This window comes from Equus przewalskii, chromosome 3, assembly GCF_037783145.1.
Source record: "Equus przewalskii isolate Varuska chromosome 3, EquPr2, whole genome shotgun sequence".
NCBI lineage: Eukaryota > Metazoa > Chordata > Mammalia > Perissodactyla > Equidae > Equus > Equus przewalskii.
Window position 1 is genome coordinate 10,879,801 of NC_091833.1, and position 21,634 is coordinate 10,901,434.

At 37.3% G+C, this 21,634-nt stretch overlaps 1 long non-coding RNA gene across 1 annotated transcript in view; it reads left to right on the forward strand.

The window, feature by feature from the left end:
* Positions 1–440: 440 nt before the first annotated feature.
* Positions 441–21,634, forward strand: part of LOC139082196 (uncharacterized) — a 90,642-nt gene continuing 69,448 nt past the window's right edge. Inside the window, exons 1-2 of the long non-coding RNA XR_011537948.1 lie at positions 441–558; positions 1,692–1,900. This is a non-coding gene — a long non-coding RNA (uncharacterized lncRNA). The remainder of the gene's footprint in view (positions 559–1,691; positions 1,901–21,634) is intronic.

Below are 21,634 nucleotides of genomic sequence, written 5' to 3' on the forward strand. Positions count from 1 at the left end.
TTTGTGCAACCTTTTATCTCATAAAATATTTGTTGCTATTGTATTTATGATGATCCAAAAGTTAAAAAAATACAAAGAGAATGGTTAAGTAAATTATATTACATAAAACGATATAAGCAAAGTTTTAATATTGACAGCACTTAAAAATAACCCTAAATGTAAATATAGGATAAGAAAACATTATTTAAGCTACAAATAACAAAAAAGTTAAAAATAAGAAACATTAAATTGTCAATAGAGATTGTATTTAAGTTGTGCGAATATGTTTGAATATTTATTTCTATTCTACTTTTTTCTATATTTTCTGTTTATAATGAGTATATTATTGTAGAAATAAAAAATATGTTTATTTTAAACATTGACATTTAAAAAATATCTGTCAAGGACATTGGAAATACATTTTTATCTTTAAGTTAAAAATCCTTTACCTTCTTTTATAGGTCACTCTTTAGTCGCAAAAAAAGAGAAAATATTGACTTTCATCCTCATATTTAGTTGGTGTATCAAGAATCACAGGACTTTCTGATACCAGCGTCAATGTGGTCATCTATCTGGAAGGTTAGAGAGAGAACAAATTTTGCCTCAGATCACAAAGAGGTTTAGATTTATAAAATTTCCAGGTTATGTACACTTAGTGACATCTGGGTGTCATATTTCATGGTAAATCTAGGGTTCAAACAATTTTTTATCATTTCCATTTTAAGATCATGACTATCTACATCTGTGAACTATTTGCCTACTCAAATATCTCCATATGAGTGTGATTGCTCACTCAAGAAAATTAAGAGAAAATACGTTATTTAGCATTTAATTTATAACAAAATTTGCAAGCTCTAGTCTTGCAAATATCTCAAGAAATGAAGCTGATAAAGCAACCTGATCAATTAGCCAATTTACAGTATACTTTATTCCAGTTCCATGAAAACAAAAAAACTAACTGCATTTTTTTAGGCAGATGAAAATCCCTGACTTTGAGTGGCATATCTCTAATCCCCAAGTTTGAGATTAAACTTTGACTCTATGTGTCACCTGGGCCCCATATTACAGATCCCATTTTCTCACTTCCCAGCTCTAATCTTACCTCTTACTTCTTTCTAGTATAGAAAGATTATCCATTAAAGGCAGATCTATTTCATGTCTACTGATTTTCTGACTATTTTAGTCCTTAATACCTTGTTGATGCAGTACCCTCTCCCATCAAAAAGTTAGTTTTTTTCTTTTGTTTTTCAAGTCTGAATTCTATGTTTCTTCCTGTACGGGTAGTGTTTCTCATTATTTTGCTCACCAAATTAAGGCTTAAAAAAGCTCAAGTTGGTTTCTCTTTTTTATAGATCAGTGATATCCAATAGAATTTTCTGCAGTGGTGGAAATATTCTATATTCCTGTTGTCCAATTTGGTAGCCACTATCCAGACTTGGTTATTGAGCACTTAAAATGTGTCTTGTGCAGCTGAGGAGCTGAATTTTTAATTTTATTTAATTTTAATTAATTTAAATTGAAGTAAGCACCTTGGCTAGTGGCTACTATATTAGCACAGATTTAGCATGTTCTTGTAGACTAATAAAATCCTAATCAATTGTGTTTAGAGAGAAAATGGAGCACACTGGAACGTTCTTTTATTTTCTCATTCTATCGATAGTTTCCTCCTTCTTCTGTAACCTTTCCATCATTTCTCTTTCCTTCTCTTCCAGTGTTCCTCCCTCATTCTCTTTCAACAAGGATCTTTGGTATTTGTTTAGCAGTGTGGCGATAGAAATCTTGAGGACATACGGAAGAAATGGTGATAGTTTGCTTACAAAAACCAAATGGAGAGAATTAACTATGGAGAAAGCTCAAGACTCTCCTCTTTTAATTGACTCTCCCTTCTACAAGGAGGAATTCTATCCAAGGACAAAATAATGTAAGTTTGACAGGAGTGTCCTCTAAGGTATCTAATATTCATGAATCTAGACCAGCTAATAAATTCTCTTTATTGTGTAAGCTAGTTTGAAATTGATTCTATCAACTAATAAGTTCTCTCTAATTCAAAAGGTTAGCGTGAAGATCATTTGAATGATATAGTGAAATTGCCCAGCACTGTGATTACTTAAAAAATATTATTTTCTTTTTTCCCTGAATTTCATCTGATACCATGCACAGTGATATACTCTTTTACTGGATCCATTTACCTACCGCATTCATGGAAACCCTATGATTCTCATGTTTTGGAGAAAAGAAATATACTGTAGAGCCCACGGTGCTTCCAAATGCTCTGCCCTCCATTTCCCTTAAATACTCTGATATGTGCGAGTTGTTTTTGGATCTTTTTAAGTGCATCATTGATATCTTCCTTTGGCTTGATGCCTCATGACAGGCTACAAAGTCTGCTGCAGTTTGGCAGTTTCCATGCTGGGCACAGCTGTCAGTATCTCTTTGCCTTCATTTCAGAGAATCTAATGCTACTGGCAAGACATCAGAAGGCAAGCCAGAGAATAACTGGGGTTTCTCTTTAGCAAAAGAGAAATGGAAAGACCATCTCCCAGACCTTTCCTCTACCCAGCTGTTTTTGGGCAGTTCCTCTATTTCACTGATGAAGAATCAGATTTTTTTCTTTATTTTTTCTATTCGTATGCCCCAGTGCACAGAGGGGAAGCTGAATTGTCTCATTTTTATCACATTACTTGCTGTTTTAGCACAACACTGTGCTTGAAGTTATAGCACAAAGAGACAGCTGTTACACAGAAGGCACATGCCCGGCCTGCTGGGAACAGACTCTCCAGATTCATCCCTGAGCAATGGGCTGTGAATCAACTTATTAGCCTTTTCTAAGGCAAATGGAAGTGGAAGTGAAAGGACTGTCCTCTTCAGTTATCCAGTTGACTAATGTTTGGCTCATTAATATGGTGGGAAATTGTGGTGAGACCCCCAAGAGAAACTGAAATCAGTCTACTTAAGGCAAAGGGTAGAATATTGAAGGTCACAAAAAGGGAGAAGGAATGATACCCTACAAGATGGAGAGCGTATAAATGTAAAAGTCCTTCAAGTAGGTAAGAAAAAAAATAGAATGGGCAGATAAACTTTATAAATGGCCAAAAGAGCCATTGGAATGCCTGTCAAATGTTCAACATGATAAATATTAATATAAAAGCCAACAATCTAAAATGTCTTTGGACCATAGTCATAGATAAATAAGCTCCATAGTGTTGATGATAGTAGGTGATGTTTATCTTCTTTTGGTAATGCTCAATGTTTACTGTGAACTCTACACCATGCTATGTGATTTGGTAACATAACATTATTTACTCATCATGATAATTTCATGAAATAGATATTATTAGTCCCATTTTACATAAGAGTTAACGGAGACTGAGAGTAGGTAAAAACTTGACCATACTCATAGAGAGTTGGATTCAAACCCAGGGGTGTCTGACTGTAAGCCTATCACCTTAACCCACATATTGATGCTGCTGTGGAATGGCAGGTTGTGTACATGAGCTGTCAACTATGACTAACAGTCCTACACAACTGATCCTCTTCAGCCAAAAAACTCTAAGCTCTTAGTGTCATAATCCCCAACACATTTCCTAGCCCTCATCTCTTCTCTATTTTCTTTATGAGCGTCACCCTTTCTTTATTTCTTTGGTGCCAATATCTCTATTGTCTTACGCAGAGATGCGGAGGGAGCACTTGGATACCTGGGATAGAGGGAGGACATTGTGAAGTACTTTAAATATCTGTGGACAGAGGGATGTACTGGGGTTAGAAAAATTGGCAAGAGCTTGACTTGTTTAGTAGTATGGAGAAGACCAAACTATTTAAAGTGAGTAAATAATGATAATTTTTTTAAAAGTGTTTTAAGTAACCAATTCTTTTCTTTGGTTTATTTGCTGTAAATAAATATTGGTTATTTTCTCTGTTTTAATAACTACTCAAAAATTTAAAATAGTGTTATTTTGCCATCTAAGATTAGTTTTCCTAAAGTATTTTTCAAGATTTTATTAGGAAAATGAAGATACACCGTGTACTAGGGCTGTTCTGCTGGAAGCAATTTGGAAAAAAGTGGCCCAGAATTTCTTCTTACATTTTGATTTTTCTTTTTAGAAGGGGTTTACTTCCTTTTTTTAAGACGCAAACCATTCAGGCTTCTCTGCTTCCATTTCTTGATCTCTATGAGTAAACGCTGGCAACTTTTAGTGTGTTTGATTTCAGATGAACATCCTGAGGCTTTGGAGTTGAAGTTAAAAAGGGAATTCTGTGGGCAAAAGATTCCATTAGTATATTTATGTGCATTTATTTTAAATTGAGGTAAAATTCACATAACATAAAATTTGCCATTTTAAAGCATACAGTTCATTGGCTGTTAGTACATTTACAATGTTGTACAACTATCACCACCTAATTATAGCACATTTCATCACCCCCAAAAGAAACCCCATTCCCATTAAGCATCCATTCTCATCTCCCCCTCTTTACAAAGCAAACCACCATTTTGGTTTCTGTCTCCATGAATTTGCTTATCTGGATTATGCATATAAATGGAATCATATAATATGTGGCCTTTCATGTTTGGCTTTTTTCACTTAGCACAATGTCCTCAAGGTTCAAGCATGTACTTCTGTGTTTCAGTAGGGTTGAAGGAGCCAAGCTTTTCAATGTAGATCCAGAGGTAATAGCATTAATTTTCATGTAATCCATGATCTACTTCAGGAATTTTTAAATTTCTTTCATAGCACTTGTGCCTATCCAAGTACAGTATTTATTATCTTTTTAATAAGGTAGAGGGAGATGCTAATCTTAAGCAAACTACAAATACATTTTCCTCATAAGGTAATAGGGAATGAAGAAATGAATAGCTAAAATGGACAATGGAGAAAAAATGATAATTATAATAGGAATTCAAGTTAAACATACGTATGGCAGCTGAGGCTAAGACTAGTAGTTTGAGCTTCCTGGAAGACAATGTGAAAAGGGAGTCAGAGCGTGCATAGCTCTGCCATCTGATGAAATCAAAGCTTACATGTTGCCTGGCCCTAAACTCTAACATGAGTGCAAGAGTGCAATATATAGATGTTTATATAAGGAATGCTGAATCACTGCATCGAAAATGTCCTCAAAAGTCACAAACATTTTCTTACCTCAGCTGCCATAGGTATATTTGCCTTGATCCATCTATCTGGTTTTCCAGTGCCCATGTAAGCTTTCCTGTAGGTTGAGGGATTTTCATGATGGCTTTCCTTTGCCAGGGCACTAGCTCAACCCCAAACCGTATCCCACACCTTCTTGGGTTGATCGCTCCAACTTTCTAGAGTTCACTGAACTTGTAATAAACTCATCGGTCAGTTGTGTTTTCTACTTTTACTATACAAACTGTGTTATTGAGGAAGTTGAGAAGCTGATGCTAAACGCAGTAAAGACATGGTCCTTGCCCACAAAGAGATATTTAGTGAGAGATAGGAACATTTGAACAAATCATAACTGTATCATAGTAAGGGACCTCAATGTATGCAGGGTTAGGAGTCACCAGTTGACAGAGTATGCTCTGTATAGAGGGCAGTCTAGCATCATTGTGGATTAGCGCCATCCCTTCATATAAACCGAATCAAACAGAAAAGGTAAAAGCCAAAGACAAGCCACAGGCTTCACTCAGGACTGCTTTTTTTTTAATTCACTTGACCTGTGATTGTCTGCTTTCTTCCCTTCTCTCCAATCACTCGCTTTGTAGTTCAGCTTTTGTGGGAATATCTCAACATCCTGTTTATTCATCATCCTGTTTAGTGTAGACATCTCTTCATGTTAGTAAGTAAGATGCTCACATTCTCCTTTAATTTTCCTGTTGCCACGCTGCCAGTTTTTCCTTGGAACTGTCCCTCTACTACATTTTATTTGCAGGGAACTCAAAATAGAGCCTGACGTGTTTTAGCCTCTCAACTCATTGTTTATTAAATGAATACATTAGCACACAGTGAAGTGGTTAAAAACTTGTTTTCTGGAGTCCGAAATCCTTGAGGTCTACACTTGGCTCTGTCACTTGTTAGCTGTGTGACCTTGGGCAAGTTATTTAGTTTTTCTGAGCTTCAAGGCCCTCACCTGCAAAATCAGGATACCAATCACCTTGCTCCGTAGGCTATGCCAGCATTCAGTAAGATTATGCATGTCAATTACCTACTTTTTGGTAAATAATAGATATTTGCTACAACCACAAATATTACTACAACTCATTTTGAAATGGCCTGGGCTGTATGTTTACTCCGTTGGGCCATTAGCAATACTTCAGTGGTAAGATTCATTAAGGCTGAGTCTAAATATTTAGTCTGCAGCAGAATTTAATGTTTTCTCTTGTTAAATTTTTATTTACATTTTTCTGGAATACTAGAATTCTAGCAGGGGCTCCCTTATTATTATGAAAGTAAAATAAGCCAATGAAATTCTATACTTATTCAACGACTATGTATTGAACATCTATTATGTGGCAGACACGATTTAGTTACTGAAGATACAACAGTGAACAATATGGACCAAAATGCCTGTCCTTTTGGATCTTCCACCCCAATACTTACAATAGCTAGCGCATGTAAAGGACTTAGTCTGTGCTGGAAATTTCCCAAAGCACTTATGAATATTACCCCATTGAATCATTTAAATGACCTTATTAGGGAGATAGTGTTATTATCTCCATTTTTACAGATAGGGAAACTGAAGCACAGAGAGAGTCGGTGCCGTCTCCATAGATCACTTGTGACGCGATAAGTGACAGAGCTGAGAATGTAATTCAGACAGTTTGGTTCCAGAGCCATGTTTTTATGCTATTATTCTATATAAACGACTTTCAGGTAATGAAGTATGTTGAAAAGGCAAATGGGGGAAAATAGGACAGATTTTGCTTAACTAGTGTTGACCATCATCAATTTGATACCAAAGGGTAAACTACAAGAGAGAATTGAAAAAAAAAATCCCGTATAGTCAATACAGTTAGAGAGTACTTGGCTTAAAAAAAAACAACCAAACTTAAGCTATAAACACCTATGCTTTCTTCAGTGCCTCTGAAAGAAAGTAAAAATAGAATTCCAGTAATGTTGTTTTTAAAAGGATAGAAAACCTCTCCAGAAAGCACTAAGTACTTCGTGGGAATGGAGGGGGCCATTAAGGTAACTGCCCTAGACATCAGTTGGCATCCGAGAAAAGGTCTTCAATACACAAATGTCTTTTCCAGTCTTCACCTCTGCAGGGTTTGCATCCTCTGTCTTGTGATGGGAAAAAGCTTCCACGCTGCAAAGATAGGATTTAGCCTGTCCTGAAATTTAGCCCACAACGGAGTCTCCACCACTTAGCTAGCATTTCTACACAAACCCTATTAATTATCAGTGTGAATCACACATAAGTGCACAGCAAAATGCCTAGGGCAGAATAGGTGCCTGATATAAGTTTCTCTTTTATTTTAAATTTTAGGTCAAAACAACATTTTACTGAAAGACAAAACAATTAAATTTTGTGGTAGTTTCTGAACAAACTTCAACCTGTTTCTGAAATTATATTCTTCCCACATTTCCTGTTGATCTAAGTCATTCCATCATTTAAAAAAAAATCCTAGAAATAAATTGTATCATAATGTGATATAACCTAGTTTTCTTTCCCCACCACCTCACACCTGTATACTTTCCCTTACTCCAGCCTCTCCATATTTATTGCATATTCCTCACTCTACCATTTTGATGTCACTCTCAAGCCCTGCTTAAGGACAACATGCCTGTCAAGTTCAGGTCCGGGTACAGTTTTCTCTTTGAATTCTTTTAATGATTGTGTGGGTTTCTTACCTATCAGATGAACAAGTCTAATGTGGAGGAAACAGTTGTAAAGTGTAGATGAACGTGGATACTGCTCAGGCTTAGCTCTCATCAAGGAATTAACACAAATGCACACAAGAAGTTTTTACAAATGCACTTGATTTTGTTACGCATACGTGACTTGGAGGCAAGTTAGAGGTCAAAAAGGTAGCATGTATAAAGATGCTCTCAGGGATTAGGAGGGTAAGTGGTGGGAATTCCAGCTTCAATCCAACTCAAAGGCAGGAAAAAAACTAAAAGATGCAGAAGATCAAGTGATCATCAAGATGAACAGAGATGCACTTCTGTTTTTTCACTGATTTGTTCGGCATTAATTCTTTTTATTTTTGCATTTTGAGAGCCGTCCTGAGCTTGGTGTTTAGTTTCTACTCTACATCTTTGTCCATCCTCATCTTTGTTGCACAATGAGTAGAAAGCGTGGTTCTAAGTTGACAGGCTCCAAAAACAAACCCAACGCTCTTGGGCAACTTTGAGCAAATCAGCTAACTTCTCTACTTCTGTTCTTTTATTTGCAAATGAGAGAAGTACAAATCATCTGACAGTTTTGCTTTAAAAACTATGTCTGCTTTGGACCCTCAAATGGTAGATTACTTCTCTTATATCAGAATTCTTCTCTCCCTGTTTTTGTGATGCCCTCTGGTCCTTTGTGGAAGTACACATGTTTAAGCAGAAAGTAGGTAAATTGTGCCATCACTTGTCATATGCTTGTCTTATCCCTAGAAAGTTTGCCAGAGCTCTCCGGGGATAGAAATTATGTTCTGTTCCTTTTTTTCCCCCGTCTCAGGATTCTTTGTACACCATGGATACTCAATATATCTTGTTTGATGATGATTGACAAGAACAAATTCAATTGCTCTGCTTCACCTTTTTGAAAGATGCTTGCCTCCACTAGAATTCTGCATCCATTAACTGTCCCCTCCGTCTGTGAGCTGTGTTGAAGCCAAAATCTAAATAGCTGTCTATTTTTCAATTACTTGTCATATTTGATTTCTGAGAGGTATAATAGAGGATGTTTTGGGGGAGTAGAGAGAAGGTAGAGATCTTTATTTTGGTACATTTTTGTCTCCTAACTAATCACTAACACAAGAACTGAGTTAGATTCCAGCGCCTTAAAGACTCCTTTTTACTTTTGGTTTAGCTTAATGGTTTACTGAATGTTATGTCTCAGTAGCTACCTCATACTTTCTTTGATCTTTGCTACAAATTTAGTCTTTTTCTTTTTCTATCTCTTTTTTTGTTGAGGAAGATTGTCACTGAGCTAACATCTGTGTCAATCTTCCTCCATTTTTTTCTTCGTATGTGGGATGCCGCCACAGCATGGCTTGATGAGTGGTGTGTAGGTCCGTGCCTGGGATCCAAACCCATGAACACTTAAGTGGGGTGTGGGAACTTAACCACTACGCCACTGGGCCAGCTCTGCTGCACCTTAGACTTGATTGGACCTGCCTATCTGACCACTTAATTCACTAAAGGAAAGGTGATTTGGAAACTATCTGTTCTCTCCACTGAAACCCCACATTCTAAATGCAAAAAATAATGGGAATTATATGCCCCTGAGAATATGTAATTGGCAAAAACAATACCCCTGAATCAGACACACATAGCTCCAAATCCTAGCTTGATGATTTGCTAGCTGCACGTCTCAGTTATTATTGCCCTAAAGCTTAGTGGCTTAAAAAAATGTTTTTATTTTGCTTATAATTTTGTAGGTCAAAATTTTAAGTGGGGCCTAACCAAGAAGTTCTCACCTGGGCTCTCTCATGCAGTTGCAGTTAGATGTTGCCTGGGGCTCCAGTCATCTGAAGGCTCAGCTGGGCTGGACGTCCAAGAAGGCGCACTCACGTGACTGGCAGTTGGTATTGGCTGTTGGCTAGAAGCTTAGCTAGGGCTGTCTAAGGAGCTCCCATATGTGACCTCTCCCACATGGCGGTCTCAGGGTAGTTGGACTTCTTATACACTGCCTGGCTTCCTCCAGAGTGAGCATCCCAAGAAAATGAGGCAGAAGCTGCATGGCCTTTTGTGACCCAGCCTGGGAGGTCAAATAGCTTCACTTCTGCCATACTCTGTTGGTTAGAGCAGTTACAAGATCTCCCCCCAAAAAGAAGAGGGGACGCAGACTTCAACTCAAGGTTGCATTGTAGAAGAGCATATGGTGGTATTATTGTGAATATCTTTGGAAAACGCAATCTACTCAATCATGTGACTTTTATTAAGTTACTGACACACTTTGTGCCTCAGTTTCCTCATCCCTAAAATGGTGATAACCTGTAGGGAATTTCATGATAATCAGATAGATAGGTACAAGTTTGCTAAACATTTTTCTCTTAAAAGTTTGACCTGTTAGACAATTGTTTGGCATCACAAAATCCAGTTTATCTGCAGATATTTTAGAGCTTTAGGCATGTTTATGAGTGCGCGGCTCTGCAAAGAGAATTCTGAAATTGTATCTGCATTTTCATACAGAAAGGGCCTTCAAGTCCATTGTCACTGTAATATATCCAAATACTTCAGTTCTCTAATGGAACATTCCCTAACAGACTGTCATATCTAGTGTAGTTAACCGTCCAAATTTAATTATTATTCAAGCAGTGAGATGTAATATTCATTTTCTTGCAAAGAATTTGGCTTTGGTACCTATTGGTATGTGCCAGGCAATAGGTTATTATTGAAATAGGAAAGGAGTCCTGACTCTCATCCTGCTTCCAGGATGGAGCATTTATAGTTTAGGATCATGATTGCTGGATTCATTTTCAGTGTTGAAGTTCAAGCTGACCAAGCCCAGAAATTGTGCTTCTAGAAAATGAGCTCCCACTCCCATTTCCACCCTAATTAGCAACCCACAGAGCCAACTCTCTTCTTCAGTTATAATTAAGAGGAAAGCAAACAGTACAAATTTGCAATGATCTTTTATGTCATATTTATTTTCTGATGAATTATTAAATGGTTTACCATCCAAATTTAGTTAACATACCTGCTAATTTGAAGGTGGGGAGGACTCAAACCTTCATATTCATTTATTTCATGGGCATGCGTAACTGAAAATAGAAGATTCTTCATATGAAGGTTCTCTGCTGTTATCAATAGTGGGTAGTAGAAAAGATCACTATTGTAGTAATCGTAATTGTCAAGTTATAATAAGACTCTAAAGGGAGGAGGCCTGAATGAGAGAAAATTCTATTTTGAAAAATAACAGTGTGGGTCAATTTTTGAACAAGCCATGCAAATACAGAGATATCCAAGAAAATCTTATGCAAATTCTGTTTTTCCCACTGAAGTGACCCATTCAACATACTGAAATGTTTTCATAGCTTATCAAGTAACCCAATTCTAGAACCTTCCTTTACAAACCTGACAGGATTCATCGGAATAAAGAGGCAAGGAGAAAGCTAATGTTTTAACCTGTACTTCTGATTGAATTGGTTCACCTTGTAACTGATGTATGTTTACAGAAATTAAAGAGACCCTGGAGATGCCATCTCACTGTGCCAATTTTCTAAGTTTTACAAGTAGTGAAAGAGCTTGTCTGAAAGAATCAAAATAAAGATGAATATGTTTATTCTAAAAAAAGGAAGAAAGAAAAAAAGAAAAAGAAAAGGTTCTTCTCACATAGTACTAATTTTCCACTCAGTTGCTTGGTAGAGAGCTTGAAAGTGAAAGGCATATTAAATAAAAGTGCTTGCTATAGCCTTGTGCATGTCTGTGTGATTGTGTGTGTGTGTGCACTGTGTTATTGTGGCAGAGATATAAAATGTCATGGTCTGTTGGACGTTTAAATAGGATACAGGCGATGTCTTATCTTAGCTGGAATACATGTCCCCTTGGAATACAAATCCCAAATGGAAAGCTTAGAATGCTTCCTAGACATAAATGGTTTTCTTGTGAACTTGGATCATTTTTGCAAATTTGGCTGTGTGCTATGGGATGCATCTTATGCTGACAATCTGAGTCCAGAGGAGGAAACAAGCCCTTAGATTGGCATACTTTATTCTTCCTAAAAACAAAAATCTTAAATTTAAATCACTGAGATGAGTGGTTTGGAATGATTCCTGCCTGTTTAGTTTTAAGACAGAAAGGAAATATGGTTTATGGGCAGAAAAGTGAAGAAGGTATTTAAAATTCTGCTTCATTATAAATGATGTCTCTGGGTCTTAAATGCGTGAGGATGCATTACATATTTAGTATCTCTGATGTATAACGTTTGGATAAAGTAGTATATGTCGATCCAAATTATCTTGTACCGTGATATAGCAAGAATGGTAATGCAATTTCATATTTTCCTTTTGCTAAGAAGTTGTCGTATTTATTTGAATGCCTTTTGTGCCAACTACTGTGCTATGTGGTTTAATTATGTTATCACGTTTAATCTTTGAAATACTATAATAGCTATTTGTTACAGCTGGCAATTTAATAGGCTGAATTCTAAAATGCAAACTCCAAAAGAATAATTTCAAATTTACTTTTCTTCCTAGATTAGTGACACATTACACTTAATTAAATTGTTAGGCTTATCTTAAAATTGTGCTTCCTTTCTGTGGAAACCATTTTACTTAGGAAAACAGATACCTCCAATTCTACCTCGTGGGCTGCCCATGCAAAGTCTTATTTGTGACTTGATTAAATTGTAAACATGTGAAAGCTTTGGCTAAAACTGGTCCTATGTGAATTGAGAGAAACATGGAATGCACAGCTTTCCAAAGAAACAGAATCAATTTCAGCAGCAATTAATACAGTTGGAGCAGAAATTAGCCTGGAAAGACTGAGCATTACCAAAACAAAAATCACAGCTCTAAGCACCTGCAGTATGGTAGCAGCATTAAATATATGATTGCTTATTTTCATAAAGCTCCTGAAAATTAGGTATTGCTATTCCCTGTACATAGATTAAAAAATGGCCTAGAAGGATCAAGAACTTTGTTCAAGGTCACATAATTGGTAGTTAATTTAATTAGCAGCTTCAAGATCCTTTACTCTCTCTTGTGTTTGTCCCCTTGCCTTTCATTGGATGTTTATGGGAACATACACTTTAAACATAATCTAGTCTTGACATTTGACATAATATATTTATAATTATATTTCAAAGTCCTGAGATTGACCGGGAAAGAGAAAATCAATCCAACTGATCAGAACTCTGTTGAATGTGAAAATGGTAAAATGAAAATCCGATGATATTACAACTGGTTCCCTTAACGGAGGCAAAGATTCAGGAGAGATTAAAGTGGTAATTTGGCAGTTGTATCATCAACAAGATGAAATCAAGTCCCCATGTAACTTTACGCCTGTGTTATTTGATTTATCGTCTATTTTGATTAAATTACACCAAATAATTGCAGAGTCTCCTCTTCAGTCTGTGTTGCATAGACAGCTCAAGGGATAAGATTGGGCTAGAAAAGCATTGAAGATAAATGATTGGATTTGGATTTTTTTTTCCTGTTGGTGAAGCACTCTGACTAACCGTGTTGAACGTTTTTGCCTTTGTGATGACTGCTTTAGTCCCGGAGCAGGTGCTGTAAACACAAATCTCTATAGGAGATTTGTAGTTAACATAGATGCTTGAAACGTGTTGGTGTAATGAGAAGGTATTGAGCTGCAGCTACTCTGACTGAACATTCCAGCTGCCTATTTGCATTGCCTTTTAAAGCATGGCGTGGCACAGGATGCCAGGTACCATCTTTTTTTTTTTTAGCATCCTGAGGGATGTTGCCAAATAATGTGTCTTACTTTGGGTTTCCCTAGAAGCAGACCTGTGACAAGATGAAGCACTTGGAAAGTGATTCTAGGAGGTACTAGTAGGGGAGTGCAAAAGTGAGACAGGGAAGGGAAGGAAGAAAACTTAGGGTGCATGAACCAGGCGACTACTGCTGTGACCCCTGGGGTCGCTCCCACTAAGGAACTCCGGGTGCCATTGCTGGCTATCCCTCAGAGTGGTCTCACCCAAGATCTGAGGATACTGAGTTCTCTCTCCACCAACTCCTGCTGTCATTCATTGAGGGCTGTTTCTCGTGATAACAAACACCTAGCACTTACGGCTTGCCCTGCGTGGGCTAAGAATACTTGAGTGATGAGAAAAATCTGCAGGCAGAGGCCCGCAAGTGTTTGCCTTAAAATGCCATTGGTGAATACAGGGCTCAGAAGTGAGAGCCAACGGCTTAGGAATGGGGCGCCAAGGATATCTGCTACATGAAGACAATGGTAGGCAAGTCTTTCACTGGTTGCGCTTCAAAATTTACTAAGCACCTACCTACCTCCTCTGCCTGGTGAACTGAGGTAGGTGCTGGGAGATGTAAAAACAAAGAAGAAACATTCCCTATCTGTAAAGAATCACCGTCTTTAATAGTCCAAAGCTCACCTAGAATTGTTGCTCATATTTTCTTCAGTCTTCTATCATGTGGTCTGAATTAATCTGAGCAAATTAAATGGGAGAGTGGAGTTAACATATTAACATAACAGATCACCAGCATGCCTTCTTGAATCAAGGGTAAAGAGCTATGCCATTCTCTGTATTCACAGCTGCTTTTCCACTAAGCACAACATTACAGTCTATCTTTCTCTTCTTTTTTTTTTTTAAACTACATTCAGGAAAACATTTTTTTCCCTGACTCTAAACTCCTACAATTATTGCCCCCTTGTTGACATTTCACTGTTACATCCACATACCCAAAAGAATAATTACGAAGATATAATGTGAAAAAAGAGAAACATCATCATTTTAATTGGTGAGGATTAATCAAATCATAAAACCATTACATATTAACCTGCATGAACTGCTTCAGACTCTCACCTCCAAAGTTGATATAAAGGTAAGCCAAGCTCTCCTGTGAGGGCCATTCATATCCATTAATTGTTACAATCCAAGATACACTAGGTCTCAGCTGGTTGCCGTTTCTTCTGTATTTGAAATGTGCTTCTCAGCAGAGATCGGAGGACACCATTGGGACTCATTTGAGTCTGACTTTCACATTAATTTTTCTGTGCTGTGAAGAGTGAAGACAAAATCAATGTCCATCAGTAATTATTCAAGGTAAGATATCTAGTGATATTGAATACCTATGGCAGCACCAGGCATAAAATTTACTTAAGGTTTGTTGAGTTGACAGCCATTTATTCTAGTCCTGCTTCATTTTCCATGTTGCACATATCTTTTAGGAAAATAAAACAATTGCAAGGAAAAAATAAATTCTACTTACTGACGCAATTTGCCAGAAACCAGATCTGTTTCAGAATGGTAGAGGAGAATTAAAGTTGTAGAATCTTATAAGCTTAACTAAGAATAATGTCTTTCCAACCGGCAGAAGCAAAATATTTCACAGTGCATATTGACACAAAAACACGTGGCTCAATTAAATTTTCATAATGAAGGCTCTTTGTAACTCGTGACTGAACTTGAAAAAAAAGAAGAGCCTAGAGCTATTTCTTGGGTCCTGAATAAATATTCTTAAGCTGAACACATGCTCATGGCAAGAGAGTAATAATACAGCTGGGTTTAAAAGTTTATTTGTTTTGACTGCTATGCTGAAATCTAAATGTGCTCTCAATGATATGCTATGCTTTTAAAGAAATTACAAACAAAACCAAACAACAATAGCAAAAAATATTAAACCCTTTTTTATTTTCTTATGCCTGAGGCTCCAAGGTAGGTTGTCTTTGCAGCATCTGACTTTTTGGTTGTCTAATGGTAGAAGAGGGCATGTGGGGTGGGAGGAGGGTTTCCAAGCATCAGTTCTTGGGCCACAGCAACTTGGCAAATAATCTCTCCCATCTAATTAATCTAGTGGTGCTAGGTGGACACATGCATCACTTCTGTTCTTTCTATCTGTTCTGTTGCTTACCTATTCAACACTGTTGAACAGAAAAGAAAAGGAAAGAAAATTTCAGGTATCCGGCTTTTCTGTGTCTTTCTGACAGCAAACAGTCAGTTTGAGTTGTCTATTTTTTCATTGGCTATTTTTGTCATAGTGTGCTCAATACTTGACATCTCGTATGAGAATTATCTTCCAAGAATTGCCTTCCATTTCTACTCTGTTGTATTTTGTAATTTCACGTCAGAACTTGAGAATTTAGCCCTGAGGGATATTTGCTTCCTTGTTTGCTCAGGTGGCTGGTTCCAGGAGGTCAAGGGCAATGTGCTGAATCAGATAAAGTTTTATCCTTTCCACATTGCCTCCCTCTTTTAAGAGCCTGATATTTGACCTGATCTTTCGGTTAAATGAGGTAGGGTTGATGATGAACTAGAATGGGTGATTCTGAGGTCATGGGAGAACATAGGAAGTTTCGGGACTCTGGCCTAAATCGAGAACAACCCACACATAACCTATATTAGATCTAAGCCTTCACTGGGGCCATTGTTCCCCCAGAGCATATACATACGGCTATAGAGCCTAGGTATCAAATAGGAGTAAGAATATAGCAGTGGCTGATGGAAAGGGTCCAGATTGCCAGGCAGAGTGTAGTGTTCAGGCAATAGGGACGTGAGGGTGTATTCTCAGTGGATATGGGAATGAATGAAACAATACTTTGTCTTCAAGGAGTTCACAGTATTGTGAGGGAAACAAGTAGATGCTAAAACAACTATAGTTTGGAATAACAAGCTAATAACAACTGTAGCTTTAATAAAGAGAGAAGAAATAAATTCTTACATTTCCCAAACTATGGGAGATTTTACTTCGTGGAATAGATGAGAAATTTGGAAATGTGGCAGAAAATGGCGAGCTCCTTTCACACGGGTGTGTTTAAGGACAGACTTCTAGTCTCTGTATCCTCTTTGGAGAAAATCAGGACCCGAGGACTGAGTTGTTGCCTAGTAAATTCCTCTCTTTTTGGGTAGAGTAAGGGTGAGGGCTTAAGGGTGTGAGATGAACAACTTATAGCCTATTAAGAAGTTTGAGTCCATACTATGAATCCAAAACACTTGGTTTGCAATAAATATGTTCTTACTCTCCATGCTATATTGCCAATTAGGCATAGCCAATTTTATATTTATCATTTGATTTCCATGCCTAATGCTGCACCTGGAACAAAGGGTAGGCTCCATAAACATATGCTGACTGAAGTAATATGAGCCGAGAGGAGACACCCTATGTCTGGGAATCCACATCTCAGTTTTGTTGCTAATTATTCTCATAACCTTGCCAATCTGCTTCAGAAGCTTCAGTTTTCATTATGTGTAGAATGATGGGTACAACTATTTGTGCCCCAAGTAGGATTACCATTCAAAATTTTTTTGCCTGTTCTTAGAGTTCAATGTGAATAGAATCATACAGTATGTACTCCTTTGTTTCTGACTTTTTTCTCAAAATAACATTTCTGAGAGTCATCTGTGTTGCTGATATATCAATAGCTTGCTGGGTTTTTTTTATTGTGGCATAGTGTGCCATCATAGTAATAAACCATGACATATCAAGTTGTATGAATATACTATTCATACAATGTATGAATCAATCAATAATTCATACAATGTATATTCATATATGAATATGCCATTCTCCTGTTGGTGAACATTTGGGTTGATTCCACTTCTTAACTTTTATAAATAAAGCTGTTCTGAATATTTCTGTATCAGTCTTTAAGTGTCTCCTCAACTTGCTTTTGTCTGGCTCCTAAAAATTCAGCCTGTTTGCACGCTTTTACCCTCTTAGCCCCATCGCCATACAAATATACAGACAACGTCTATTTCTTTTTCTAGGTTTGTCCAGATAAAATTTGAATACTCCCCATCAATTAAACAAGTGGACATGATTACTTTTTGCCCAAAAGACATATTTTACAAGAGAAACACTGCTGTGTGTTCAGCAAAGATAAGCTCTTTCCTATGACAGCTTCCATGGAGTTTTAATCAGATAGCTCTATCTTCTTGTCAATGTTGCCAGTTATTGATGGTTCAGCATCTGACCTTCTGGGAAGAGCCAAAAGTAGGCTCAGTGGCTGGTGTCTGATGGTTACATGCAAATTGATGTCAAAGTTTCTGACACCAGACACTCTAACAGTTTCTTTGTTAGAGTCTTACTACCGAATAGAAAAACTGTGTCACAAAAAATGGCCCCTGGCCATGTACTCATAGATCAGTCCAGGACTGAAATGCAATTGTTTCTCCAATAGCTATCAAGAAAAGAGGAAGTGGAAAAGTAGGCTATTGGCTAGAATTCAAACAGCTGGTAAGTATTGAGGTAGACTGCTGTCTGAACCATTGATTGGTATAATAAGAGGGCAGATAATTGGGATTTAAGATTAAGGCATTATATGCAGACCAGAATAACCATTGTAGATTAACAACAGTCCCCTGTCTTGATGTTTTTCTTGAGGTAATTCTCTAATATCTTGCACATTAGGAACTCATTCCTATCCTTGGTTGCAAAGAAGGTTATTGGGGCAAAGAGTAGGATGGATGTGCATCTTAAATTCTTTATACATGTAATTGTTTTAGCACTTAAATCCATATATCCCCCACACCACACACAGATGAACATACGTAAGCTTAAAATTTGCCAAGTGTCTGTGATATGTCTGTGATCTGCCGCAAAGGAGTAGCCGACAGCGTTGCTGAAGTCTGTTCCAAGTTTAAAATTCCTCAACAGAAAAGCTCGGTTTAGTTTTGATCCTTTATTTCCCTCTTTGTTTCCTCAGGTATCTATTCATTACGCCACATAAAGTCAAAGAAAATCAGTAGGAAAATCCATGTGGTTGACTTTCATTAGTGTGTCCAGAGAGGAGTCTGTCTTCTTACTAAACTATGGGCTCCCGTAAAGTAGAAACTTGGGCATAGTAGGGCCTGAAGGAATCCTATGGTCAAGGTATTTGTATATTATTATTCTCATTCTCTACATCCCCTTCCATCGCTATCCCTATATCCTTCCAAAGCTGTGGAATTGGAGCAATCACCATCTGTGAAAAGGATAAGCTCCAAGCAGAGGCTGGTAGTGCCAAAACTAGTTTCCCGGTCTCTACTTAGAAAAACAGAAAATGACATTGTTAATTGGGGAACAGACATCTGGAGAGTTGTGCCAATATTCCCTTATCTAACTGGCCTTTCAAAATTGAATGCACTCGCTGGAACCGCTGGATCAGATACTGTCACTCTTCACATTCTGGGGGAGATAATTTCAGGGCTCTTCAGTCAGTCTCTGTTCAGCTCAGATTACATCAAACTCAAAGAAGGTGAAACCAGCCACATTAGATTCATGCCTCTTTGTGGGGAAATATGTGAACCCCATTATGACAATCTACTTTATTTTTCATCTAGAAATTTTCATCAGACTCAGTGGAGAGTTAATCAGCTTACAGACAAAGCAGTTAGTTACTGCAAGTCTCTAAGATGAAAGGTGCTATAGAAATGTATAATGATAATAATTAGAATCATAATATTAATGATAGTGGAATTAACCCTTTGACCTTCATCTTATTCCTACAGGTAAAAACATCGAAATCTGAGCATTATCCCTGAAAGTACAGCTGAAAAAGTCTTTCTACACCTTGTCCTTCTCAAAAGCAATTAATTTCCACGTAAGAAAGTATTATTAGAAGTCACAGTAATTTTAAAATATAATATTAATTTGTAAGGATATTCTGGCCAGTGATTCAAAATAACTCTCGAAACTTACTAATGGCATCACCCTACTTACTATTCCGTAGAGATAGGTGGCAAATGATCAGAACTTCATTTGAGTTTTCTTGATGAATAAATGGACAAACAATGATGTAAGTATTGAGTACTGATACATATTTAGGCACTATGTAGTGGTATTTAAGTGCCTAAAATATTTGCTCTTAGCATACTCACTGTAGCAAGTTTGGAAGATAAATATTAAAATATATTACAAAAGAAAAATAATCATAACTTAACCCCACTATTCAGAAGAAACTATTTGTGACATGACATGATGGATCATTTACGTCTAGTCTTTTATTTCTAAGTTTATTGCAAGTAATAATAATAACTGTGTATACTCAGTGTACAATTTTGTAAACTACTTATTCTAGTTAACCCGTTTTCAGTTGTTAATTTAGCTCTTTGGAGTGCAAGGATCAGAGACTAAGTCAGTTCACTTAAAGGAAACAAACCAAGCAAAAAACAGAAACCAAAGGTGGGTGTGCATTCTTGAAAGGTAGCTCTGGCCTAGATTTGGAACTGAGAGTTGTTAGAGGTTGAGGCAGCTCCAATTAGTTTTGCTCTCTCCCTCTTGACTTTGTTCTATGGTCTCTCTCCTTCCTTTTGTGACTCTACTCTCTTCCCTTCATCACCTGGCTCCTCCTTGCCATAGGCTCTAGAAAAAGCTCCAGAAGAAGCCAGTATGGTTGGCATTATTATTCACCATTGCCCTCACTGAGTAAGAGAGCGAGATCACTTGTGCGTCATCCCCTAGCTGGTTCACGGGCCCCCCTTGGATCAGGCTCCTCTAGTTCAGTCAGTGGCAGTACATGTACAACAGCCTGATAGGGTTTCACTGAGTCTTTCTGATCAAGTCACTTTCTACTAAAAGGACAAGTTGAATGGATATGTCCAGTATATACCAATTATGATGCCATTGCAAACTTTCTATTAACATTCATTTATTCAGCAGATGTTTATTGACTGTCTACCATGGGCCAATATTGCTGTAGGTGCTGAGGATGCATCAATAAACAAAGTAGACAAGAAGCCTTCTCATCAGGGGCCTGAGATTCTGTTGGGCCAATAGTAAACAGAATGAATGAATAACATAGTGTATTAGGTGGTGATGAGTGCTAAGGAGAAAAATAAAATACGGAAAGACATTATGGAGAAAAAAGAAAAAGAGGGAGAGACGATGTCTGTGTTGGTGGGGATGGGGATGGGATTGTTTGCAATTTTAGGTTGGCCGGAGGAGTGTTCTATAAGACAAAATTTGACTCAAGATTTGAAGAAGGTAAAGGAGTAAGCTGTATAATTTAAATTATAATTTTGTTGTTTTTGTTAAATAATCTTTGTAACAATTACTAAAATTCATTAAACACTTGTTTACAGGGACCATCCTAAGCATATTGCACATATTTCTCAATATTTAGGCTATTCCTCTCCCTGTTTCACAGATGAGGAATTGAAGCCTAAACAGGATGGCTATGTGCTTGTGGTCTCTAAGTTAGCAAACGAAAGAGCTTGAATTTAAATAGATCCTGGAGCCCTGTTCTTAAATGCTACTGCTTCTCTTCCAGTGACATACTAATTAAAAAAAAATCAAATAAATCCACAACTGCACAAAGAAGAAAGATAAATGCAACACAAATTCCCCATCCAGGGTATGCAAAAATGGTGCATTTTGATTAATATCCTACTCAGATATACCTTTCCATGTCTCTGTGACCTCAATGATTGTGCACATTTCACCTAAGTAAAACAGTACTATATACGCTGTGCTGGGAACTGCCCTTCCACTCAAAAATATGTCATAGGAATATTTCCAAGTTAATAAAAGTAGATCTGTGGCATTCTTTTTATTGAATTTTGAAGATTTCATCTTAGGGATACATTGCAGTTTAGTTAGGCAATTTTTCAATTGTTGAACGTTTAAGTTATAGAAATCAGTCTGTGGTCATATTGACTCTCACTCTCTCTAGCCATTCCTAATAGCTGATGTGAATTACTAGATTAATATGGCCCTTCAGCAATTAGTACCCATTGTGAAGATGACTAGAATGAAAAGGCATAACTATTATAGGCTCCTACGGGAATAGAGGCTACTTCTGACTTCCAAAGCCAGTGTTTTAGGAATTTGTTCCTTCAGAATATGGAAGTTGATTTTTCCTTAACCTTCCATTTATAGTAGATATTGTTTCCAGTACCAGGGTTTGGGCGAGTCAATTTATGG